Genomic DNA, 27,641 nt, shown 5'->3' with positions numbered 1-27,641 from the left:
CCATAGCCTTGACTAAACAGACCTTTGTTGGCAAAGTAATGTCTCTGCTTTTCAATATGCTATCTAGGTTGGTCATAATTTTTTTTTCAAGGAGTAAGCGTCTCTTAATTTCATGGCTGCAATCACCATCTGCAGTGATTTTGGAGCCCCCCAAAATAAAGTCTGACACTGTTTCCACTGTTTCCCCATCTATTTGCCATGAAGTGATGGGGCCAGATGCCATGATCTTCATTTTCTGAATGTTGAGTTTTAAGCCAACTTTTTCACTCTCCTCTTTCACTTTCATCAAGAGGCTTTTTAGCTCCTCTTCACTTTCTGCCATAAGGGTGGTGTCATCTGCATATCTGAGGTTATTGATATTTCTCCCGGCAATCTTGATTCTAGCTTGTGCTTCTTCCAGCCCAGCATTTCAAGAGAATTTCAGGACCATTAACAGAGAAATTTGCATTTTAAAAGGAAAATATTTTAGGAGAAGGAGGTGAGGACACTTTGCAGCCTTTTGAGGTTAAATATGTAGGAGATTGTCCAGGTCAAGATGTCCAGTAAAAGGACTTCCCTGGTGGTCCAGTGGTTAAGATGCTGTGCTCCCAATGCAAGTGGCCCAGGTTCAATCCTTTGTTGGGGAACTAGATCCTGTGTACCACAATTAATACCTGGTCAAATAAATTAAAAAAGAAAAATAAATAAATAAACCAGGGCAACTTTATTTTTTAAAAAATCTACTAAGAAGTTGTTAACTTGACATTGAAATGATAGATTTGAGAGTCATGCCCCCAAAAAGAAAAATTCAAGATGTGAATTACAAGTAAAGGTTTTCAAAGAGTTCATGAAGACATAGGAAAATGCCCAGGAAACTATTCTCAAGTGGAAAAAAAGTAATATATATATATTTCAGTTGCAATGTATTTAAATATATGTTCCTAGATAAAAGGTAAAAACAAAATGATCAATACATTATCATTCCATCAACATTATGAATATATGAATGAATTTTATCCATTTTTCTTCCAGTGTTCTATAATTAACATATGTTATTCTTAGAAAAGAAAAACAGTAAAAAAGAAAATGCAAAAATATAAGTGATAATCAAATTTTCTATTAAACTTTGATAAGATTTTTAACATAAATGTCTCTAAAAAAGAGGTCTGTTTCAAAAATCCTTCTACTGACTAAAAATCACACTTCACAAAAGTCCAATGGACACAATGCAAGAATCAATTTCTCAAGGCTACATGGTTCCATTTATAAACAATAAGCTATTTATTCTCACGTTCCTAGTAGAATTGGGCACATTCTCTCTGTCTTTCTTCTATAACAGGCTTCTGTGTTCTTAAAAGAGAAACAGAGATATATCTGGGCATGGAGAAAACCTTTGAGGGAGAAAAGGTAACTCTAAGTGTCAAGATAGAAAATTTGAGCTTCAATACAGGACTGCCCCTATTAAAATCACTCCATCACCAAGTATTAAAACAAAGATTTAAATTTAAATTTTATTGTTTAATAAATGTTGGCAGCATCTTATTCTCTGGAGAAAAATTATATCAAACATAGGAGGAGTCTTAAACTGAAAAAAAAAAAGAAATTTTTATTAAATCTAGAATTAAGTAACCTAATTTGTTGGATCAGATGTAACAAAAGTATAAAAAACAAAGTAAATATATTGGCTTTGTCTACTCAGAAACTCACATTTGTACTAACATTAACTAACATTAACATGACTTCCCTGGTGGCTCAGACGGTAAAGCGCCTGCCTACAACGCAGGAGACCTGGGTTCTATCCCTGGGTTGGGAAGATCCCCTGGAGAAGGAAATGGCAACCCATTCCAGTATTCTTGCCTGGAAAATCCCATGGATGGAGGAATCTGGTAGGCTACAGTCCATGGGGTCGCACAGAGTCAGACATGACTGAGCGACATTTACTTACTTTACAAACTACAGTTAGCCTGGAGCAGTATATAGTAGATAATCAACAAGATACAAGTTTCCAGGATTCCTCTGAAATTGGTTAGTATTTTTCCTTCTTAACTATCTTGAAGGGAGCTGTTTTATACCAAGTGGCCTGAGACATTCATTTCTCCTAATGAAAACTCTCCCAGGGCCACTTGGATATAAATAAAAACATAATTTATCCATGTGATGTCATGACTAAAGAGACCAGACAGCGACAGAAGCAAAAGAGAGGTCATTCCTTATGTATCAATTAGGCAGGAATTAACTCAGGTACCAGGTGCTCCTCTGTAATTTCTTTGCCCAATGAGAGTGATCCCTGGGTCAGCCTAGACTGCTGATCCCACATCAGAGGCACTAGAGAGTAATGTCCAGCTGAGTACTGAACCTAGCCTAGAACAGGCCTCCAAAAAGAATTATAGTTGCGCCATAATTGACTTTCTAATATCCTCTGCTTGTGATCTCTCCAGGGTTCTGGGGAAAAACATAGCCTATGTAAAGGATCACAGGCTTTGAAACTACAAAGGCTTGGATTGAAATTCCAATGCCACCATGTGACACTTATTAGATGACCTTGGACAAGTCATTTAACCACTTAAAACTGAATTTTTGCATCTGTGGAAATAAGGAGAGAGAATTCCCTGGTTGCTCAGTGTTAAAGGATCTGCCTGCCAATGTAGGAGACAGGTTCAATGCCTGATCCTGGAAGATCCCACGTGCCACAGAGCAACTAAGCCCACGCACCACAGCTACTGAGCACGTACTCTAAGGTCAGCAACTACTGAAGCCTGAGCACCCTAGAGCCGTAAGAGAAGGGAAGCCGCTGCAATGAGAAGCCGGCACACCTCAGCTAGAGAGTAGCCCCCGGTCTCCACAACCAGAGAAAGGCCCGAGCAGCAGCAAAGATGCAGCACAGGCAAAAATTAAACATATATATATTTTTTTTTTAATAAGGGGAGAAAATTTTACTACAGGAGATAATCATGAGAATTAACTGAGATAACTACATATTGATACAAATATTATAACTGTATCAACTCAGTGCTAGTATACAAAGAAGTCTTGTATTTAGGTTCTCTAAAGAAGCAGAACCAACATGAGACAGATGATTAATAGATTCTTACATACATACCTGCATACATATTTAGATACATAGATATAAGGGTAAATACATAGATATCAATACATAGATAAATACATAGATAGATAAACATATAATCAACAGATATATTCATGGAGAGAGAGAGAGTATGAAGATTATGGAGACTCAGAAGAGCTGATGATATAGTTCCAGTCAAAAATCCAACAGACTTCAGACTCAGGAAGAGCCAATGTTTCAGGCAGGAAAAGACTGATGTTCCAGCTCAAGAAGTCAGGTAGGAAGAGATCTATCTTAATTGTCAGGGTGTTAGCCCTTTTGTTTGATCCAGGTCTAGGTCAATCTCCTTCACTCAGTCCAAAGATTCACATGTTAATCTCATCCAGAAATACCTTCTCTCACACCCAGAATAATGTTTGACCAAATATCTGGGCACTCATGAGCCAATCAAGTCAACACATAAAGTTAACCATCACTACAAGATCTTAGTGGTTCACAAGGAGCATTCATTCTTCTTAGACAATGGCTATCACAAGCTGATCTGACAGCAGTGGCAGACATGCATGAGAACATGCCCATTTCATGTACAAGTCATATAAGCATCCATTCACATCACATCTGCTAATATCTGAGTAGTTCAAGCAAGCCATATGGCAAGCCCAGCATTTATAGAGCTTGGAAATATACCCACCTCTGGTAGGAGAAACTGCAAAGTCACAGAACAAAGGGCTTGAATGCAGAGAATAGCAAAAATTGTGGGCAAATGATACAATTTACTATGGTAACCCAGTTCCAGGCACATGTTAGATATCCAGTAAATTTTATTTGTATGTCTTTCCCATTTCCTCCATCCCAGTTCCACTTGTTGTTTTCCAAGAATTTTCTCATTCCTCTTTGCAATGTTCCATACTAAATACAAATATAATATTTTAAATAATTAAGATAATTCCAGTAATAAGAAAATGCTCATTCACTCTATGGAAAGTTCCATGTACCAGCCAAGATGCTTTCTTAACTGACCCACAGTATCTGTTAGTTCATGGCCCTGAGAGGTTTTACAATCTATTAGGAATGTAGCATGTGTATAAGTAGTTTACATCCTATTCTTCAATGTGCCCTACTTCGCACTTGCCTGTTTCAAATTTCACCTGCTGTTATTTTGCTCAATTAACTATGTTTGTTCCACAATTATCTAATCTTTTTAATATGTTCTGGGAGTCTTTAAAGCTCTGTTCTCATCTTTGCCCTGACTAAATAATTTATCATCTGGTATGTCAACAGTCTGGCCATTCTGCCCAGCTTGTCAGAAACTTCTTTGAAAATATGAACATTTCAAGTCCCAGTGTAGAAGGCATGGATATTGTACAACTAATTTTGTTGCAAGCTGTGACCTGCCTTTTTCTCTTCCTTGTTTTACTAATCTCTCAGCTCATTTTTAAATCCATAATAGAATTTCACATCTCACCACAATGCTGCCAGTTTCTTTGTGTACTTCTTTCTGGAACAAATATGAAGATCTTATCAAGATGTCAACAGTCACAGTGAATAACTTAAAACAACATGAAAATCACTCATAAGGAACTGAAAGTTTCAGGTGGAATTTTAATCTTTAGCAGCCAGTGTTTAACGTGAAGATGGGTATTTAACCCTTAAGATATGTTCTTTCAAAGGAAGAACATTATATTTGTTGCCTCTTCTAGAATCTCTCGGGGCTTCCCAGGCGGCTCAGTGGTAAAGAATCTGCCTGCCAGTGCCGGAGCCACAGGAGGCACGGGTTCTATCCCTGGGCTGGGACTATCCCCTGCAGGAGAGTGAGGCAGCCCACTCCAGTGCTCTTCCATGGAGAGAAGGGCCTAGTGGGCTATAGTCCATGGAATTGCAAAGAGCTGGACATGACTAAGCAATGAGCATGCACACTGAATCCATCAGGATGTATAGATGTGCTCAGGCACTCCATTTGATTTTAATTCTCACCACAACCTTACTAGATTTTTACTGCTATATCTTGTTTACAGATAAAAGAAATGAGTTAACTACAAGGACTTGATCAGGGTGGTCAGCAAAGATGTGTAACTCCCAATGATGGATTCTGAAGTCCATCTTTCCTCCAAACCTCACTTAATGCACTTAATAACTCTTTCTCATTTGTTCATCTATGACTTTTAGTGATAAAAATTCTCACCATCCCACAGATATATTGGGTATTAAATTTCAAAAGTGAATTCAAGCAAGAAGACGGAACATAAGTTTTTTCAAACTATCAGTGAAGTCACTCAGTCGTGTCTGACTCTTTGTGACCCCATGGACTGTTTCAAACTATACTCTTCACATTAAAAAGAATATATGCATATATATGTATATATATACAATATATATGTACACACACACACACACATGTATATATGGCTTCCCTGATGGCTCAGAGGGTAAAGAATCTGCCTGCAATGCAGGAGACACAGAAGATGTGGGGTTGATCCCTGGGTTGGGAATCCCCTGGGGGAGGAAAATGGCAACCCATTCCAGTATTCTTGCCTGAAAACTCCACAGACAGAGGAGCCTGGAGGGCTACAGTCCAAAGGGTCACAAAGAGTCGGGCATAACTGAGTGCCTAAGCATGCACGCACATATATATATCTGTGAAAGTGAAAGTCGCTCAGTCCTGTCTGACTCTTTGCGACCCCATGGACTCCATGGAATTCTCCAGGTCAGAATACTGGAGTATTCTTATCCCTTCTCCAGGGGATATATATATATATATATCATATATATATATGATGATCTACTATGAGAGACTTCCCCTTTCAATTTGAAAATCAATCATTTGTAATATTAAAATCAGTTCAGGAAAACTATCACCTTGATATCAACCTCCAAATTCACTAGGCTATTCATTGTTCTCACTGTGTACTATCTCCAGACACTTTTGGTCATACATTCTTTTTTTTTTCATACATTCTTATTAGTAAAAATTTTTGCATATCTATCTTCAAAGCAAGTTTATTGATTTACACATCATTTACCTGGACTACATTGATCCATGGGTTATATGTTTCACAAAGCTGATGTTTTTCTTATTTTTAGAGAACACATATAACTAAAAGTTTTAGTATCCTTTCCTCCACCATTAAGTGAGAGGAAGGATAGTTAGAGACCAGTGCTAAATTGTAAGCTTCTTGAGGTCCTCAATAGAGTCTTATTTGCCTCTGACTCTGCGAGACTGTGCGGCCCAGAGGAGATACCCTATGTCCAAGGTCAGTGGCAGCAACCTTGAGGATATACACCACGTTCAAGGTAAGAGAAACCTCAGTAAGATGGTAGGTGCTAAGAGAGGGCATTGGAGGACAGATAGACTCAAACCACAATCACAAAAAACTAACCAATCTGATCAGATGCATACAGCCTTGTCTCAGTTCAGTTCAGTTGCTCAGTCGTGTCCGACTCTGCGACCCCATTAATCGTAGCACGCCAGGCCTCCCTGTCCATCACCATCTCCCAGAGTTCACTCAGACTCACGTCTGTCGAGTCAGTGATGCCATCCAGCCATCTCATCCTCGGTCGTCCCCTTCTCCTCCTGCCCCCAATCCCTCCCAGCATCAGAGTCTTTTCCAATGAGTCAACTCTTTGCATGAGGTAGCCAAAGTACTGGAGCTTCAGCATTAGCATCATTCCTTCCAAAGAAATCCCAGGGTTGATCTCCTTCAGAATGGACTAGTTGGATCTCCTTGCAGTCCAAGGGACTCTCAAGAGTCCTCTCCAGCACCACAGTTCAAAAGCATCAATTCTTCGGTGCTCAGCCTTCTTCACAGTCCAACTCTCACATTCATACATGACCACAGGAAAAACCACAGCCTTGACTAGACGGACCTTAGTCCGCAAAGTAATGTCTCTGCTTTTGAATATGCTATCCATGTTGGTCATAACTTTTCTTCCAAGGAGTAAGCGTCTCTTAATTTCATGGCTGCAGTCACCATCTGCAGTGATTTTGGAGCCCAAAAAAATAAAGTCTGACACTGTTTCCACTGTTTCCGCATCTATTTCCCACAAAGTGATGGGACCGGATGCCATGATCTTCGTTTTCTGAATGTTGAGCTTTAAGCCAACTTTTTCACTCTCCTCTTTCACTTTCATCAAGAGGCTTTTTAGCTCCTCTTCACTTTCTGCCGTAAGGGTGGTGTCATCTGCATATCTGAGGTTATTGATATTTCTCCCGGCAATCTTGATTCCAGCTTGTGTTTCTTAACTCAATGAAACTAAGCCATGCTGTGTAGGGCCACCCAAGATGGATGGGTCTTGGTGGAGAGTTCTGACAAATGGTGGTCCACTGGAGAAGACAATGGCAAACCACTTCAGTATTCTTGCCTCAAGAACCCCATGAACAGTATGAAAAGGCAAAAATATAGGACACTGAAAGAGGAACTCTCCAAGTTGGTAGGTTCCCAATATGCTACTGGAGAAGAGTGGAGAAATAACTCAAGAAAGAATGAAGGGATGGAGCCAAAGCAAAAACAACACCCGGTTGTGGATGGGACTGGTGATAGAAGCAAGGTCCGATGCTGTAAAGAGCAATATTGCATAGGAACCTGGAATGTTAGGTCCATGAATCAAAGCCAATTGGAAGTGATGAAACAGGAGATGACAATAGTGAATATTGACATTTTAGGAATCACCAAACTTAAATGGACTGGAATGGGTGAATTTAACTCAGATGACCATTATATTTACTATTGTGGGCAGGAATCCCTTACAAGATACGGAGTAGCCATCATAGTCAACAAAAGAGACCGAAATGCAGTACTTGGCTGCAGCCTCAAAAACGACAGAATGATCTCTGTTCGTTTCCAAGGCAAACCATTCAATATCATGGTAATTCAAGTCTATGCCCCGACCAGTAATGCTGAAGAAGCTGAAGTTGAATGGTTCTATGAAGACCTACAACACTTTTCAGAACTAACACCCAAAAAAGATGTCCTTTTCATTATAGGGGACTGGAATGCAAAAGTAGGAAGTCAAGAAACACCTGGAGTAACACGCAAATTTGGCCTTGGAGTACAGAATGAAGCAGGGCAAAGGCTAACAGAATTTTGCCAAGAGTATGCACTGGGCATTGCAAACACCCTCTTTCAACAGCACAAGAGAAGACTCTACACATGGACATCACCAGATGGTCAACACCAAAATCAGATTGATTATATTCTTTGCAGCCAAAGATGGAGAAGCTCTATACAATCAGCAAAAACAAGACCAGCAGGTGACTGTGGCTCAGATCATGAACTCCTTATTGCCAAATTCAGACTTAAATTGAAGAAAGTAGGGAAAACCACTAGACCATTCAGGTATGACCTAAATCAAATCCCTTATGACTATACAGTGGAAGTGAGAAATAGATTTAAGACTAGATCTGATAGACAGAATGCCTGATGAACTATGGATGAAAGTTTATGACATTGTACAGGAGACAGGGATCAAGACCATCCCCAAGAAAATGAAATGCAAAAAAAGCAAAATGGCTGTCTGAGGAGGCCTTACAAATAGCTGTGAAAAGAAGAGAAGCGAAAAGCAAAGGAGAAAAGGAAAGATATACTCATCTTAATGCAGAGTTCCAAAGAATAGCAAGGAGAGATAAGAAAGCCTTCCTCAGCAATCAATGCAAAGAAATAGAGGAAAAGATTAGAATGGGAAAGATGAGGGATCTCTTCAAAATATCAGAGATACCAAGGGAACATTTCATGCAAAGATGGGCTCAATAAAGGACAGAAATGGTAGGGCCCTAACAGAAGCAGAAGATATTAAGAAGAGATAGCAAGAATACACAGAAGAACTGTACAATAAAGATCTTCACAACCCAGATAATCACGATGGTGTGATAACTCACCTACAGCCAGATATCCTGAGATATGAAGTCAAGTGGGCTTTAGGAAGCATCACTATCAACAAAGCTAGTTGAGGTGATGGAATTCCAGTTGAGCTATTTCAAATCCTGAAAGATGATGCTGTGAAAGTGCTGCACTCAATATGCCAGCAAATCTGGAAAACTCAGCAGTGGCCACAGGACTAGAAAAGGTCAATTTTCATTCCAATCCCAAAGAAAGGAAATGCCAAAGAACAATTGCACTCATCTCACACAATAGTAAAGTCATGTTTAAATTCTCCAAGCCAGGCTTCAGCAATATATGAACCGTGAACTTCCAGATGTTCAAGCTGGTTTTAGGAAAAGCAGAGGAACTAGAGATCAAATTGCCAACATCTGCTGGATCATGGAAAAAGCAAGAGAGTTCCAGAAAAAACATCTGTTTTCTGCTTTATTGACTATGCCAAAGCCTTTGACTGTGTGGATCACAATAAACTGTGGAAAATTCTTCAAAAGATGGGAATACCAGACCACCTAACCTGCCTCTTGAGAAATCTGTATGCAGGTCAGAAAGCAACAGTAGGAACTGGACGTGGAACAACAGACTGGTTCCAAATAGAAAAAAGATTACATTAGGCTGTATACTGTCACTCTGCTTATTTAACTTACATGCAGAGTGTATCATAAGAATGCTGGGCTGGATGAAACACAAGCTGAAATCAAGATTTCTGAGAGAAATATCAATAACCTCAGATATGCAGATGACACCAGCCTTATGGCAGAAAGTGAAGAAGAACTAAAGAACCTCTTGATGAAAGTGAAAGAGGAGAGTTACAAAGATGGCTTAGAGCTCAACATTCAGAAAACTAAGATTATGGCATCTGATCCCATCACTTCATGGCAAATAGATTGGAAAACAGTGGAAACAATGGCTGACTTTATTTTGGGGGGCTCCAAAATCAATGCAGATGATGACTGCAGCCATAAAATTAAAAGATGCTTACTCCTTGGAAGAAAAGTTATGACCAACCTAGATAGCATGTTCAAAAGCAGAGATATTACTTTGCCAACAAAGGTCCATCTCGTCAGGGCTATGGTTTTTCCAGTAGTCATGTATGGATGTGAGAGTTGGACTCTAAAGAAATCTGAGCTCCAAAGAATGGATGCTTTTGAACTGGAGTGTTGGAGAAGACTCTTGAGAATCCATTGGACTGCAAGGAGATCAAACCAGTCCATCCTAAAAGAGATCAGTCCCGAGTGTTCACTGGAAGGACTGATGTTGAAGCTGAAACTCCAGTACTTTGGCTACCTGATGCAAAAAGCTGACTCGTTTGAAAATACTCTGATGCTGGGAAAGACTGAAGATGGAAGGAGAAGTGGACCACAGAGGATGAGACAGTTGGATGGCATCACCGACTCAATGGAAATGAGTTGAGTAGACTCTGGGAGTTGGTGACAGACAGGGAGGCCTGGCGTGCTGCAGTCCATGGGGTCACGAAGAGTCGGACATGACTGAGCGACTGAACTGAACTGAACTGAACTGTGAGACTGGGCACAGACCTGGACCACGCTAGGCATGGAATTGAAGCTCGTAAGGTTAACAATGGATGAGAGAGCTGATTTTTTAGGAAAAGATCAGAGCCAAGCCTTTGTTATACTTCTCAAGCTCCAGAAAAATATCTGTTGTCAAGGACATATGAGACCTTACATTCTTTCCCCAAATATGAATTTTCTCATGAAATGAATCTTTGACACAATAACACTCAAATCTCCACTCTAAGATAAAATGGTTTCTAGGAAGGGGTACTGACCTGAGACTTTGGCATTTAATTTCAGCCTTTTTACTGGCTTAATTCATGCCTTTACACAGGTCTCTCCATCCTTTTTAATCCCTTTTGTATCAACTATTAGAGAAGCTTGGAATATATAATTATGAATAGCACTCCAGCTACACCCAACTAAGTAAGAGGCTGTTTGTAATTATTTTCTTGAAGAGAAGTTATATAGCATTTTTCAAAGATTTATGTAAATACTTACAAAAATAAATAGTTAATTGAACCAGTCTAATACTGAGAAAAGTTGTTCTTTCTTCTTTATATTCCTAAGTAAAAAAGCAGATAAAGCCCAGAGACGAGAAAGGATGTGGCTAGGTCCAAACATACGTGTTGTAAAATATGTGTTGTAAGAGATACCATCCTTCAGCAACTCCCATGTAAACACAATGTGTATAGGAAACTTCGTTTCCCTACGAGGCTTACCTTTTTGGTAGAATCTCTAAGGAAAGACAAAGACAATCAAATTAAGGCTAATGAGTGATGCAATAAGAAACAAGTCATAAATTTCTTTGTGCTGATCTGTTTCTGTTCAAGGAATGGATACAAGTTGATTAAATTACAAAATGCTATTATAAGAAAAGACAGAAGGCTGGGGGTTGGGAGAGAGACTTTTTCTTCAAATAGTTGAAAATTTCCATATTCAAAGAGATAACATTTTATTTATATAATTAAATATATCGTGTAATTCCTTCTGCCAAACATACACTGTATCTAAAAATTGTCTCTTGGCATTTTGTCAGACTCTGATGTTCCAAAGACTATACTAATGTGAAAGGATGAAATAAGTTCTACTAAATGAATGGAAAATTCTACCATCAGATGGCAATTTTCTGTCAGAGATCTGCCCTTTATCTCCTAAATTAGATCTAGTTGCCTTCCTAGAAATTAGCATTCTTATCAGAGACTAAAGCAGTCCCAAAACAAAAGAGAAAGTTTAAATACTCTAGAGTTTAATGAAGCAATCTTCTGACTTCCCAATATGTATTACTTTGACAGAAAGCAAAGTCACATGTGGAGTAGAGATGAAGTAAAAGAGTGTACATTTTTAAAATCCTCATTTTTTTCTCCTCCATGCAATGGTTTGCATAAGGAAACTCCACAGTCAAATGTTCTCTCTAAAAAAGGCTGCTCTTTGACAGTCTCTTGGCAAATAAAGTGATTGGGGAAGGTTTTCCTGGTTTAAATGTTGCAGCCTTCACAGGAGCAGTACTATGACTTTTTTCCCATTCTACAATGTTTCCCACCAATGATGTAAAACTTAGAGCAAGAAATTTCCAAAGCCAGCTTTTGAACGTCTACTAATAGCCATGGGCTCTCAGGACATCATTTGAGCATGGATAAGACAAAATTATCCTGTCTTTATATATTCCCTAGTAGCTCAGTCAGTAAAGAATCTGCCTGCAGTGCAGGAAATCAAGGTTTGATCCCTGGGTTGGGAAGACCCTCTAGAGAAGGAAATAACAGAGGAGCCTGGCAGGCTATAATTCATGGGTGGCAAAGAGCTGGACATGATTTGGTGACTAAACCACCACCATAACATCTCCTTTGTATAGCTGAGTACACTGAAGCTCAAAGAAGTTAAATAACTTGCCCTAATGCAGACAGCCGGCAAGTGACCACTGTCTGTTTATCCCAAAGCTCACTATGTCATAATAGTATGTGGACAACCTGCTGATCTGGGTTTCCAGCCTTGTTTTCACCTCAACAGTGACAGAATAAAATACAATTTCTCGAGACACTCCTCTTATCTCATACAAGATAAATACTTTATTGTTGTTTTGTTGTTTTATTTTGGCTGTGCTGGGTCTTCATTGAAGCACACAGGTTTTCCCTAGTTGCAACACGTGGGTGTCTCGTGTTGTGGTGCGAAGGCAAGGTTCAGCAGCTGTGGCATGCAGGCTCTCTAGTTGTGGCACAAGAGCTTAGTTGTCCTGTAGTATGTGGGATCTTAGTTCCCTGACCAGAGATCGAACCTGCATCCCCTACATTGGAAGGTGTATTCTCAACCACTGGACCTCCAGGGAGGTCCCAAGATTAATCCTGATTTGACTTTACATTGTGGGCATTTTTTTAATATTTTAAATTAAACACAACTCTTTTTCCTCCAAAGACAAATCAAGCAAAGCCATGCTTCCTTAATGAATCTCACGCCCACAAAATGTTGAAACCAGGAAGTAAGCTTCCCAGATGTATAAAGAAACCCACTCTAGTAATCACTTTCTCCTTAAGAATTTATGGTGTTTTCATATCTATCATCTCATTCCTTACAACATCTTTCTATAAAACTTAATTACTACATTTCATGATTAGTCATAGTTTCCAAAGACTGCTATTTCTAAACTAGCTCATCCAAAGAACCTGCAGGAGGAGAGAAAGATTTATTTCATCGTCTTAGATTTAGCACTTTTTTTTCCCCCCAAATAAAAACAACTGAAGGGTGGAGAGTATACATTCTAGTTGAATATAATTCTAACCCATACTTACAGCCCAGTGGCTTTTTACAAAGGAGTGCTTCTTTCCATTCTGACACTACTGCCTGCTCTCTCTTCTCCCTCATTTTCCTTAAAGAAAACTTGGGTAGGTTCTAGAATCATGATCAAGTGAATTTCTCCATAATGTTTAAGCATGCAATGCATACACACGTGAACATGTCTATTTATTTATTTATTAGAAAAGCTACAATATTATGTCATAATTACAATATTGTGCTCAGGTGCTCAGTTGTTCAGTCGTGTCCAACTCCTTGTGATTCTGTGATTCTATAGGTCACCAGGTTCCTCTGTCCTTGGGATTTTTCAGGCAAGAATACTGGAATGGGTTGCCATTTCCTCTGCCAGGGGATCTTCCCAACCCATTGATGGAAACTGCATCTCCTGAATTGCAATATTATGTCTTCTTTATTAACGTCTGGTGATTCTGCAAGCCCAGGCAAAAAGAATTTGTGTCATTTTCACTGGGGTTCCACAAGATTTTAATTTCTCACAATTTCCTTTTCTTAAAAACTAGTGAGTAGGGACTTCCTTAGCAGTCCAGTGGCTAGGACTTTGCACTTTCACTAGTGAGGGCCCAGGTTTGATCCCTGGTTGGGGAACTAAGATCCCACAAGCTGCACAGTGCAGCCAAAAAAATATAAAAAATCCCCCAAAAAATTAGTAAGCAAAGCACACCTGCAATTATGCAGAAAGAAATACTGCTACCATACCTTTAAACATAACTGGGCCAGTAATTAGACTCCAAGTTTGACAATGAAATTAGCCTCAGGCGGTTTCACAGGTACTCATCTCATTCAACATGTCTTTAACCAGTGCCGGCATTAATTTTCATGGCATTTGCTAGCTATTCACTGCAGCAAGGGAAAGCAATGGAAAAAGGTATCTTCAGAATCTCGAAAGTAAAAGGACACTAAGACTTATCCAAAATGCACAATTGTGGCCCCCTGTTGTGGATCAGACTTATCTGGAATAAGAGGTCTTATTATGGTGTCCAAATGTCCCCTTTAACTACCTGAAAGCTTTCACTTTTGTGTAGAGGATGAGTAAAAAATAGATTTTCACCACTCGTTATTTAACCTTATTATCATGCAGAAGATTACACTGATGCAAATTACCCACACTGGTACCAACTCATCAAGCAACGTTTGCTCTTACTATGAAACACATATTCCACCCCTTTGCCAAAAAGCTGTCCCTGTGACTAAAAAGTATTCTTAGAAAAAGGAACGCAATCCACATTGAAAATGAGAACTATCACTGAGTCTCCAATCTTTTCTTTTTCTCAGATGAGAAAGATATGAATTGAGAAATATCTTTATTTTCTTCCAGACACCTATCAAATAGGGCATCAGGGAGAATCTGCATAGAGGCCTCACATGGAGAACTTCTTTAATTTGTATTGAAGATTGTGATTATCACCAATGAGTTCAGAGGTGATACACAATTTCTCTCTGCATGTAACAAGTGGTGCTGGGAAACAAACACTCTGTCATCCTAAGACATGTATTAGTTTTCTTGAGCTGCCATAACAAAGCATTACAGATTGGGTGACTTGAACAGCAGAAATGTGTTGGCTCACAGTTATGGAGGCTAGAAATCCAAACTTAAGATGTCACCAGGGTTGATTCCATCTGAGGGCTCCAAGGGAGAATATGTCCCAGGCCTCCTTCCTTGGTTTTAGATGGCTGTATTCTCAGAAAAGGGAATGGCACCCCACTCCAGTACTCTTGCCTGGAAAATCCCATGGACGGAGGAGCCTGGTAGGCTGCAGTCCATGGGGTTGCTAAGAGTCGGGCACGACTGAGTGACTTCACTTTCCCTTTTCACTTTCATGCATTGGAGAAGGAAATGGCAACCCACTCCAGTGTTCTTGCCTGGAGAATCCCAGGGACGGGGGAGCCCGGTGGGCTGCCGTCTATGGGGTCGCACAGAGTCGGACACGACTGAAGCGCCTTAGCAGCAGCATTCTCCCTACATCTTTTCCTATTTTCTTACCTTTATGTGCACTTCCATGTCCAAATTTCCCCTTCTTAAAAGGACACCAGTCATGTTGCATTAGGGCCCACTCTAATGACCTCATTTCAACTTGATTATCTCCATAAAGATTCTATCTCCACATACAGTCACATTCTGAAATGACAGGGAGTTGGGACTTCAACATATGAATTTAGAGTGGACACGGCTTAGCCCAAAATGAGACGCTGCTAGCTAAATATCATGTGCAATTTAGGTGAACTGTGCCATGTCTGATGCAGCAAGTTATTGATTTTGACCATCACCAAATTTTAATAAGAATCTGGTACAGATTGTTGTTCACTCGCTAAGTTGTGTCCAGTTCTTTGGGACCCCATGGACTGTAGCCCGTCAGTCTCCTCTGTTCATGGAATTCTCCAGGCAAGAATACTGGAGTGGGTTGCCATGCCCTTCTCCAGGTACAGAAAGAGGAGGTCCACATAGCATAAGATCCCAAATTCTGCCCTCAAACACTAACCAATTTAATTGAGAAACTGGATACACACACAAAATAAATAACAATACAATGTACTTGTGATGCAGAGTAAGATAAAATTTTATAAACTGAATGATACTTTCATTTCCTTTTTATTTTGATTATACATTTATCAGCACAACCAAAGGAAATGTTTGAGCAGCAGCCATCACAGCCGTGACTTAATCAGAATGATTAGACACCAAGTACAAATGGAAAAACCACCTGGAAATTGCTTTTAAGTCTAATAGGCCAGTATCAGAGATCAACGTACAATAATATATCAACAGAACCTTTATGTCTTGTTTACCTGCTCTGAATGCTCGTTTCTACACTTGTGCTAGTAAGTGATACAGCTGCCAGCTTTTATACAGGTTATTTTATTTGGTTTTCCAACACCAAAATGTGTATTATAAATTTACAAATGTTGATGATGAAGCTCAGAAACCTTTAGTTGACCTGGTCAAGGTTTTACCACAACTTGGCACTGAAAACAGGTCAAGATTTTGGGTTCTTTCTGCTTCTGCCCACTGCCCTGCTTCTCATAAAGTGGTAAGGACTGCAACTGTAGAAAATTCATAAAGAGATGGGAATACCAGACCACCTTACTTGTCTCCCTGGAAACCTGTATGCAAGACAAAAAGGAACAGTTTGAATTGGACATGGAACAATGAACTGGTTCAAAATTGAGAAAGTAATATGTCAAGGCTCTATAACATTATCATGAGAAATGCTAAGCGGGATGTAGCACAAGCTAGAATCAAGATTGCCAGGAAAAATATCAATAACATCAGAGATGCAGATGATACCACCCTAATAGTAAAAAGAGACATCAGTTTGCCGACAAAGGTCCATATAGTCAAAGCTATGGTTTTTCTAGTAGTCATGTACGCATGTGAGAGTCAGTCCATAAAGAAGGCTGAACACTGCAGAGCTGATGCGTTTGAACTGTGGTGCTGGAGAAGACTCTTAAGAGTCCTTTGGACAACAAGGAGATCAAACCAGTCAATCTAAAGGAAATCAACCCTGAATATTCTTTGGAATGACTGATGTTGAAGCTGAAGCTCCAATACTTTGGCCACCTGATGCAAAGAGCTGACTCTTTGGAAAAGAACCTGATGATGGGAAAGACTGGGGGCAGAAGGAGAAGGGGGTGACAGAGGATGAGATGGTTGGATGGCATCACAGACTTAATGAACATAAGTTCGAGCAAACTCTGGGGGCTGGTGAAGGACAGGGCAGGCTGGTGTGCTGCTTCTACAGGGTTGCAAAGAGTCGGACATGACTGAGCAACTGACAACAGCAGCAAGGACTGCAAACCTTGCATGGATAACATTTTGTAAAGTTTCTCAGCCCATCTGCACCTGAACCAGGCAGCTGTCTCATAAACATGTTTTGTGGGCACAAGGGGCCAATCAGTGAAAGGTTGTGAGTGAATCAATAACAACTCAAAATGAATCTTCTACCTATGTTGGGTCAGGAGCTATCTACTTATCATCTTACATGAAAAATGTACTTGTAAATTACATTATAGACAGCCCACTGAAAATACAAGCAAGAATAAAAATACTTTGTTCTTTGGAACCATTTGTGTTTCCATAGCCTTGATGCCATGTTTACAAACCTGTTGCTATAGTTTCATAAACTTGAACAACAGGTTCCTACATGTATGGGTCTTGTTGCTACTAACTATAAGAAATAGACACAGAATTGAACAGTCATGGAGGAGAGAGAGAAATACAACAAAACAGTTATTGGAGTAGTTGAGCTTACATACTAGTGATTCTCAAACCAGAGTCATCCTGTCCCTAGGGAGACCTCAGAATCTCCTGCCACAATATATATATTATGTTTTAGGAGGATGACAGTGATCCCTCACATCCTCGTGCTCGTTCACTAATGTCGTTTTTCACTAATGTAATTTTTCTTATCAAGAGGTGGGCTTCCCAGGTGGTACTAATGGTAAAGCATCCACCTACAATACAGGAGATAGAAGAGATGCGTGTTCAGTCCCTGGGTTGGGAAGATCCTCTCGAGAAGGGCATAGCAATTCACATCAGTATTTGTCTGAAGAATTCCATGGACAGAGGAGCCTGGCAGGCTACATTCCACAGGGTCAAAAAGAGACAGACACGACCAGAGTGACTTAGCACAAACGCACGCTTATCAAGAGGTGTGTCTATTTCCACTCCACTTAAAGCTGGGCTGTCCCTGTGACTTATTTTGACTTTGGCGCTTTCTGAGTTTTGGACCTACATCCTAAGAGAACTTACAACATCTGTTTTTACCTTCTTGGAAGCCAGATACCATGGAAAAAAGCTGAGGTGGAATAATGAGGTACCATGTGGACCGAGAATGCTCCCAGCCCCCTAGGCATCTTTAACAAGGCCCCAGATAGGATGGTTTGACTGATGTCATCTTGGACCTTCCCACACCTCCCAGCTGCCGGCTGAACACACAGCTGAGTGAAGCAACCTGAGTGAGCCCAGGGAACACTAACAGAAGATCCAGTATGCCAAACCACATGATCATGAGAAGTTAAATGGTTGTTGTTTAAAACCACTCAGTTTGGGGATGATTTGCAACAAGAATAAATATCTGAAACACCTGAGAGCTTTTCTGAAAAACCCACGCACCCTTAACTTCCTCCCTTGAACTCTATTGTACTACTTACCTTCCTAGGAACTTGAGGTTTATCAAGTAAGAATCAATAACATGACCTTTTCTTGCTCTCAGTTTGTTCAAGCGAAGATAATTAGCCATAGCTCTAGCCACCTTGCAGTAAGTGCCAAAGTATAAATGTGCAAGAATTTTTTTCTTTATCAGAAGTGACCTTCACCCTTGTCAAAAAAGTTGAGAATTTCTGCTTCAAAGAACCACTGAAAATTATTCTCATTCTACAATATTTAAAAAGAATCAAACTGATTTTTAAAATGGGCAAAAGACTTGACATTTCTTCAAAGAACATAATCAAATGGCCAAAAAGCATGTGATAAGATGATTAACATTGTTAGTTATAAGGGAAATGTACACTAAAACCATAATAAAATGCCACCTCACATCCATTAAGATAGCTACTCTCAAAAAAAAAAAAGAAAATAACAAGTGTTGACAAGGATGTGGAAAAATTGGATCTCTTGAGTATAGTTGGTGGGAATGTAGGATGATGCATGTACTGTGGAAGAGTATGGTGGTTCTGAAAAAGTTAAATACAGAATTTCCATATGACCCAGCAATTCTCTTTCTAAGTATATATCTGGAAAAAAAAAATGAAAACACTAACTTGAAAAGACTGGTGCCCTATGAGGTTCATAGTAGCACTAGTTACAATAGCCAAGATTATGGAAGTAAGCCCAGGGGTCCATCCCAGACAATGAATTAAAAATATGTGATATATAAGTATAGATACATACATAATAGAATATTCTTCAGCTATAAAAATAATTAAATTATATCATTTGCAACAACATGGGTAGACTTAAAGAATAATATGCTTAGTCATTAAGACAAAACTGTATGGTATCACTTATATGTGGAATCTAAAAAATAAATAGCAAATATACATAGTAAAACTGAAACAGGCTCATAGATATACAAAGTAAACTATGGTTACCAGAGCAGAGAGGATAGTGGAAGAGGAAAGTTAGGATATGGGATTAAGAGATACAAATTATTCTGTGTTAAACAGATAAGCAAAAAGAAAATGGCTATACTTTCCTGTGCTGTTTATATAAGCTATGTATACAGATAGCACAGGGAATTATAGCCTATCATGTGATAACTTTTCAGTTCAGTTCAGTCGCTCAGTCCTGTGCAACTCTTTGTGACCCCATGGATTGCAGCACAATAGGCTTCCTGGAGCTTATTCAAATTCATGTCCATCGAGGCAGTGATGGCATCCAACTATCTCATCCTCTGTTGTCCCCTATTCCTTCTGCCTTCAATCTTTCCCAACCTCGGGGTCTTTTCAAATGAGTCAGTTCCTTGCATCAGGGGGCCAAAGTATTGGAGTTTCAGCTTCAGCATGAGTCCTTCCAATGAATACTCAGGACTGATTTCCTTTAGGATAGACTGGTTGGACTTCCTTGCAGGCTAAGGGACTTTCAAGAGTCTTCTCCAACATCATAGTTCAAAAGCATCAATTCTTCAGCACTCAGCTTTCTTTATAGTTCAACTCTCACATCCATTCCTCAGTTCAGTTCAGTTCAGTCGCTCAGTCGTGTCCGACTCTTTGCAACCCCATGAATAGCAGCATGCCAGGCCTCCCTGTCCATCACCAACTCCCGGAGTTCACTCAGACTCACGTCCATCGAGTCGGTGATACCATCCAGCCATCTCATTCTCGGTCGTCCCCTTCTCCTCCTGCCCCCAATCCCTCCCAGCATCAGAGTCTTTTCCAATGAGTCAACTCTTCCCATGAGGTGGCCAAAGTACTGGAGTTTCCGCTTTAGCATCATTCCTTCCAAAGAAATCCCAGGGTTGATCTCCTTCAGAATGGACTGGTTGGATATCCTTGCAGTCCAAGAGACCCTCAAGAGTCTTCTCCAACACCACAGTTCAAAAGCATCAATTCTTCGGCACTCAGCCTTCTTCACAGTCCAACTCTCCCATCCATACATGACCACTGGAAAAACCATAGCCTTGACTAGGCGGACCTTAGTCAGCAAAGTAATGTCTCTGCTTTTGAATATACTATCTAGGTTGGTCACAACTTTTCTTCCAAGGAGTAAGCGTCTTTTAATTTCATGGCTGCAGTCACCATCTGCAGTGATTTTGGGGCCCAGAAAAATAAAGTCTGACACTGTTTCCACTGTTTCCCCATCTATTTCCCATGAAGTGATGGGACTGGATGCCATGGTCTTCGTTTTCTGAATGTTGAGCTTTAAGCCAACTTTTTCACTCTCCTCTTTCACTTTCAATAGAGGCTCTTTAGCTCCTCTTCACTTTCTGCCATAAGGGTGGTGTCATCTGCAGATCTGAGGTTATTGATATTTCTCCTGGCCATCTTGATTCCAGCTTGTGCTTCCTCCAGCCCAGCATTTCTCATGATGTACTCTGCATACAAATTAAATAAGCAAGGTGACAATATAAGCCTTGATGGACTCCTTTTCCTATTTAGAACTAGTCTGTTGTTCCATATCCAGTTCTAACTGTTGCTTCCTGGCCTGCATACAGATTTCTCAAGAGGCAGGTCAGGTGGTCTAGTATTCCCATCTCTCTCAGAATGACTACTGGGAAAACCATAGCTTTGCCTAGATGGACCTTTGTTGGCAAAGTAATGTCTCTGTTTTCTAATATGTTATCTAGGTTGGTCATAGCTTTTCTTCCAAGGAGCAAGTGTCTTAATTTCATGGCTGCAGTCACCATCTGCAGTAATTTTGGAGCGCAAAATTATAAAGTCTCTCACTGTTTCCATTGTTTCCCCAACTATTTGCTGTGAAGTGATGGGACCAGATGTCCTGATCTTAGTTTTCTGAATGTTGAGTTTTAAGCCAACTTTTTCACTCTCCTCTTTCAATTTCCTTCCCTGGTGGCTCAGACGGTAAAGCGTCCACCTGCAATTTGGGAGACCCAAGTTCGATCCCTGGGTGAGGAAGATCCCCTAGAGAAGGAAATGGCAATCCACTCAAGCACTCCTGCCTGGAAAATCCCATGGACAGAGGAGCCTGATAGGCTACAGTCCATGGGGTTGCAAAGAGTTGGACATGACTGAGCAACTTCACTTTCACTTTCACTTTCACAAGAAGCTCTTTAGTTCTTCTTAGCTTTCTGCAATAAGGGTGGTGTCACCTGCATATCTGAGGTTATTGATATTTCTCCCAGAAATCTTGATCCCAGCTTGTGCCTTATCCAGCCCAGCATTTCGCAAGATGTACTCTGCATATAAGTTAAATAAGCCGGGTGACAATATGCAGCCTTGACATACTCCTTTCCTGATTTGGAACCAGTCTGTTGTTCCATGTCCAGTTCTAATTGTTGCTCCTTGACTTGTATACAGACTTCTCTGGTGGCATGTAAGGTGGTCTGGTATTCTCATCTCTTGAAGAATTTTCCACAGTTTGTTGTGATCCATACAGTCAAAGGCTTTGGCATAGTCAATAAAGCAGAAGATGTTTTTCTGGAACTCTCTTGCTTTTTCCATGATCCAACGGATGTTGGCAACTTGATCTCTGGTTCCTCTGCTTTTTCTAGATCCAGCTTGAACATCTGGAAGTTCACAGTTCATGTACTGTTGAAGCCTGGCTTGGAGAATTTTGAGCATTACTTTGCTAGCATGTGAGATGAGTGCAATTGTGTGGTAATTTGAACATGCTTTGGCATTGCCTTTTTGGGGATTGGAATGAAAACTGACCTTTTCCAGTACTGTGGCCACTGCTGAGTTTTCCAAATTTGCTGGCATAGTGAGTGCAGCACTTTCACAGCATCATCTTTAGGATTTGAAATAACTGGAATTCCATCACCTCTACTAGCTTTGTTCATAGTGATGCTTCCTAAAGCCCACTTGACTTCACATTCCAGGATGTCTGGCTCTAGGTGAGTGATCACACCATCATGATTATCTGGGTCATGAACATCTTTTTTGTATAATTCTTCTGTGTATTCTTGCCATTTCTTCTTAGTATCTTCTGCTTATGTTAAGTCCATACCATTTCTGCCCTTAATTATGCCATCTTTGCATGAAATGTTCCCTTGGTATCTCTAATTTTCTTGAAGAGATCTCTGGTCTTTCCCATTCTATTGTTTTCCTCTATTTCTTTGCACTGATCACTGAGGAAGGCTTTCTTATCTCTCCTTGCTATTCTTTGGAACTCTGCATTCAGTTGGGTATATCTTTCCTTTTCTCCTTTGCCTTTAGCTTCTCTTCTTTTCTCAGCTATTTTTAAGTCCTCTTCAGACAACCATTTTGCCTTTTTGCATTTCTTTTCCATGGGGATGGTCTTGATCCCTGCCTCCTGTACAATGTCATGAACCTCTGTCCATAGTTCTTCTGGCACTCTGTCTATCAGATGTAATCCCTTGACTCTATTTGTCACTTCCAGTGTATAATCATAATGGATTTGTTAGGTCATACATAAATGGTCTGGTGTTGTTTTTGCTTTGGCCCCGTCTCTTCATTCTTTCTGGAGTTATTTCTCCAGTCATCTCCAGTAGCATATTGGGCACCTACTGACCTGAGGAGTTCATTTTTCAGTGTCCTATCTTTTTGCTTTATCATACTGTTCATGGAGTTCTCAAGCAAGAATACTGAAGTGGTTTGCCATTCGCTTCTCCAGTGGACCATGTTTTGTCAGAACTCTCCACCATGACCCATCCATCTTTGGTGGCCCTACACACCGTGGCTCATAGTTTCATTGACTTAGACAAGGCTGCGGTCCATGTGACCAGTCTAGTTAGTTTTCTGTGATTGTGGTTTTCATTCTGTCTGCCCTCTGATGGAGAAGGATAAGAGGCTTATGGAAGCTTCCTGTTGGGAGAGACTGGCTGATAGCTGGGTCTTGTTCTGATGGGCGGGGCCGTGCTCAGTAAATCTTCAAGCCAATTTTCTGTTGATGGGCGGGGCTGTGTTCCCTCCCTGCTGCTGGACCTGAGGCCAAGCTATGGTGGAGGCAATGAAGACAATGGCGACCTCCTTCATGCACTGCTGCAGTCAGTGTTCCTGACCCTGCAGCAGCCCACTCCCGACCCACGCCTCCACGGCAGACTCCCGGACACTCCCGGGCAAGTCTGGGTCAGTCTCTTGTGGGGTCACTGCTCCTTTCTCCTGGGCCCTGGTGTGCGCAAGGTTTTGTCTGTGCCCTCCCAGAGTCTCTTCCCCAGTCCTGCGTGAGTTCTGGCAGCGCTATGGTGGGATTAATGGCGACCTCCTCCAAGAGGGCTTTTGCCATACCCAGGTCTGCTGCACCCAGAGTCCATTAAAAGTGATCATTTTTAATGGAATATAATCCATAAAAATACTGAATCACTCTACAGTACACCTGAAACTAATTTAATGTTGTAAATCAACTATACTTCAATTTTTTAAAAAAGATAAACTCCTAAAAAATTATGTTCACACAAAAACCTATTCATGACAATTCATAATTGCCAAAAACCCAAATACCCTGCAAGTAATGAATGGATAACAAACCGTAGTACATCTCAACTGTAGAATGTCCCAGTATCCCCAGAGCAAATGGAACTGTATGAAGATATTAGCTTTGAGAAGATATGGATAGAAACACATATATCTTAATTTTGCACTGTATTCCTTTCTGATACATATCCCCTCAAACACTGTGACCAGGAAGCTTCCTGGCAGAAATGAAAAGAGCAGGCCTATCCCATGCAGATAATGGATAAAATAAAGGATGTGCTGCATACGGCTTGAGGTCAGTCTACTCTCAATCACATTGGAGCAATAAGATCTAGGTAGAAGTGAAGAATGAATAAATGACCAATCTCTGCCCTCAAGAAGCTCAAAGTTTAGGAAGGAATTACTTACCAACAAATGGTGACTGTCCAATATATTAATAATAGATAGGGTAAGAGTAACGTGTAGAGAGCTATGGGAATGCAACGCAGGGGGCTGATCCAGGGAATCAAAGAACCCTAAGAGAAGAAATGATAGCTGGGTTTTATTTTTAACAGTCATTTTCAGGGACTTCCCTGGCGATCCAGTGATTAAGAATCCACATTCCAATACAAGAGTCATGGGTTCATTGCCTGGTTGGGGAACTAAGATCCCAAGCCTCAGAGCAACTAAGCCTGTGCACCACAACAAATGAAGACCCAGTGAAGCCAAAAGTAAATAAATAAATTAATATTAATATTAAAAACAACCACAACAATCATATTATCAGGGAAATGCAACTTAAAACCTTGAGGATACAAGTTCATGAATACTAGGATGGCTAATAAAAAAAGACAAGTAATAACAAGTTTTGGCAAGAATGTTGAGAAATCTGAATCCTTGTACACTGCTGGCAGGAATTTTAAATTGTGTAGATGCTTTATAAACAGTTTGGTAGTTCCTCAAAAAATTAAAAGTAGAGTTACTGTATGACTCAGCAATTTCACTTGTAGGTATATAGCAAAGAAAAATTAAAGCATGTGGTCACACAAAAACCTGTATACAAATGTTAATAATAGCCCCAAAGAGAAATAAGCCTCCAACTGATAACAGATAAATAAATGTGGTATGTCCATACAATGAAATATTACTTGGTAATAAAGTATTGATACATACTGCAACACGGATGAACCTTGAAAACATTATGCAAAGTACAAGAGACAAGTCACAAGATGCCACATATTGACTAATTCCCTTTATCTAAAATGTGCATAATAGGCAAATCCATAGAGACAGGAAGTAGATTAGCCATTGCCAAGAGCTGGGGAGAGGAAAAATGGAGAATAACTGCTAGTGGATACAAGGTTTCTATTTGGAGTGATGAAAACATTCTAAAATTGATCATGAACATCTTAAAGGCTGTTAAATTAAACTCTTTCAATAGGTAGATTTTACGAAATGTGAGTTATATCTCAACAGAGCTATAAAAGTTCTAAAGGAAATATGACAAAATCCTAATATTTCTTAATCCTTGTGGGGCTGGGGAAGTAGGTTTAAGTTTATCAGAGGACAGCAAGGCAAGGGAACTCCAGGAGAGAGGAAAGGCCATGGAGGTATTAAAGACCATGTTGTACTGAGAGATTAGTGGCAAACCCAATATGGTCCTAAAAGAGTATACAAAGTGTGGAGTGTAGAGTGGTGAGAGCTGAGGCCGGAAAGGGGTTTGCATTACTGGCTATTGCGTTGAAGTCTGAATTTGCCCTGAAGGTAGCTGAGAATCACGAAATGCTTTTAAGCAAGAGAGTGAGTCCTGTTTTAGGAATATTTGTCTGGAGGTGTGGGGTGGATTGTTGAGGTAGCGACTGGAGTCAAGACAGACCAGTTGGCTGGTGACGGCGATCATCTTCCAGAGGTCAAGGACCTGGCACATGTGATAGGAGCGAAAAGAGGGGATATTTGAAAGCTGAGTTATGAAAAATCAAAAAGACTGAAAAAGTCACTTGCCATGGTAAGATTTTTAGGTTGGGGAAATAAATTCTTGCTGATATCAGCTTTAACTCTTAGAGTAAAAGCCAGAAAATTCAGGATACAGTGCCCAAGAAAATGCACTGGTGGGATCTTCTGCTGCAGGGGCATAAGGACTGAAGGCTCAGATGCCCTGAATCCACTGATGTGTTAGCACCAAGGCTGTGCTGCCTCCAGGGCTCTCTGCCAATGACTGAAGTGGTTGAAGCACAAAAGCAGGTCCCTTTCTACAAAACATAGCCCTCGGCTCAGAGGCAAATTTGACTCCAGGACTTCTTACTGAAGCTTCCTTAGAACTGCACTGCAGTGTGAGGTTCCATTTATCCCAAGCTTCTTCCTTCCCTCTCTCCTTCACTAAGGTCTGACCTCCATGGGTCTGACAACTCTCTCAGTCTCTTTCAGCTTATTCCCATTTTTCCCTTACAAGTGTCTCCAGACTGAATTCTTATGTCTCCCTAAAATTCATATGTTGAAATCTTAACCCCCAGTATGATGGTCTTAGCAGTCAGGACCTTTGGGGTTATATGTTGCAACCCTATGTTCACAGCAACGCTGTTGACAACAGCCAAGACATGCTGCTGTTCATTGCTGTTCAGTCACTCAGTTGTGTCTGAAGTTTGCAACCCCATGAACTGCAGCACACTGGGCTTCCCAGTCCTTCGCTATCTCCCGGACTAAGTTTGAGTTCACTCAAACTTAGGTCCATTCGGTCAGTGACGCTATCCAATCATCTCATCTTCTATCACCTTCTATAGCCCTCCTCTTGCCCTCAATCTTTTCCAGCATCATAGTCTTTTCCAGTGATTCAGCTCTTCACATTAGGTGCCGAAAGTACTAGACCTTCAGCTTCAGCATCAATTTCCTTTAGGACTGACTGGTTTTATCTCCTTGCTGTCCAAGGTATTCTCAAGAGTCTTCATAGCACCACAGTTCAAAAGCATCAGTTCTTCAGCACCCAGCCTTCTTTATGGTAGAACGCTCACATACCTACATGATTACTGGAAAAACCATAGTTTCACTATGTAGACATTTGTTGGCAAAGTGATGTCTCTGCTTTTTAATATGCCATCTAGGTTTGTCATAGCTCTTCTTCCAAGGAGGAAGTGTCTTTTAATGTCATGGCTGCAGTCAACATCCGCAGTGATTTTGGAGCCCAGGAGAATAAAATCTGTCACTGTTTCCACTTTTTCCCATCTATAGATAGAAGCAATCTAAATGTCCATCGACAAATGAATGGATAAAGAAAATACTGGGTATATGTATATAAATTTGTACATATATATGGAAAGCTGCTGCTGCTGCTGCTGCTGCTGCTGCTGCTGCTGCTGCTGCTGCTAAGTCACATCAGTCGTGTCTGACTCTGTGTGACCCCATAGATGGCAGCCCACCAGGCTCCCCCATCCCTTGGATTCTCCAGGCAAGAACACTGGAGTGGGTTGCCATTTCCTTCTCCAATGCATGAAAGTGAAAAGTGAAAGTGAAGTCACTCAGCCGTGTCTGACCCTCAGCGACCCCATGGACTGCAGCCCACCAGACTCCTCCTTAGATATAAAAAGAATGAAATAATGCCATTTGGAGTAACATGGATGGAACTAGCGATTATCAGTAAGTCAGAAAGAGAAAGACAAAATCATTTATAGGTGGAATCTAAAATATGACACAGGGGCCTCCCTGGTGGCTTAGTGGTAAAGAATCTGCTTGCCAATGCAGGAGACATGAGTTCAGTCCCTGGTCCAGGAAGATCTCACATGCTGCAGAGCAACTAAGCCTATGCACCGCAACTACTGAGCCCATGCTTTAGAGCCTGGGAACTGCAGCTGTTGAACCTTCGAACCACAACTACTGAACCCTGCATGC

The 27,641-nt window shown here is 40.6% G+C and overlaps 1 pseudogene; it reads right to left on the bottom strand.

Moving 5' to 3' along the window:
* LOC120881438 overlaps positions 1 to 18,472 on the bottom strand; it is a 33,614-nt pseudogene extending 15,142 nt beyond the window's left edge.
* Positions 18,473 to 27,641: the final 9,169 nt, after the last annotated feature.

The sequence above is a fragment of the Oryx dammah genome, unplaced genomic scaffold (genome assembly GCF_014754425.2).
Source record: "Oryx dammah isolate SB20612 unplaced genomic scaffold, SCBI_Odam_1.1 HiC_scaffold_2, whole genome shotgun sequence".
Classification (NCBI taxonomy): domain Eukaryota; kingdom Metazoa; phylum Chordata; class Mammalia; order Artiodactyla; family Bovidae; genus Oryx; species Oryx dammah.
Note: the sequence above shows the minus strand (reverse complement) of the source record. Positions and strands in the feature narration are given on the sequence as shown.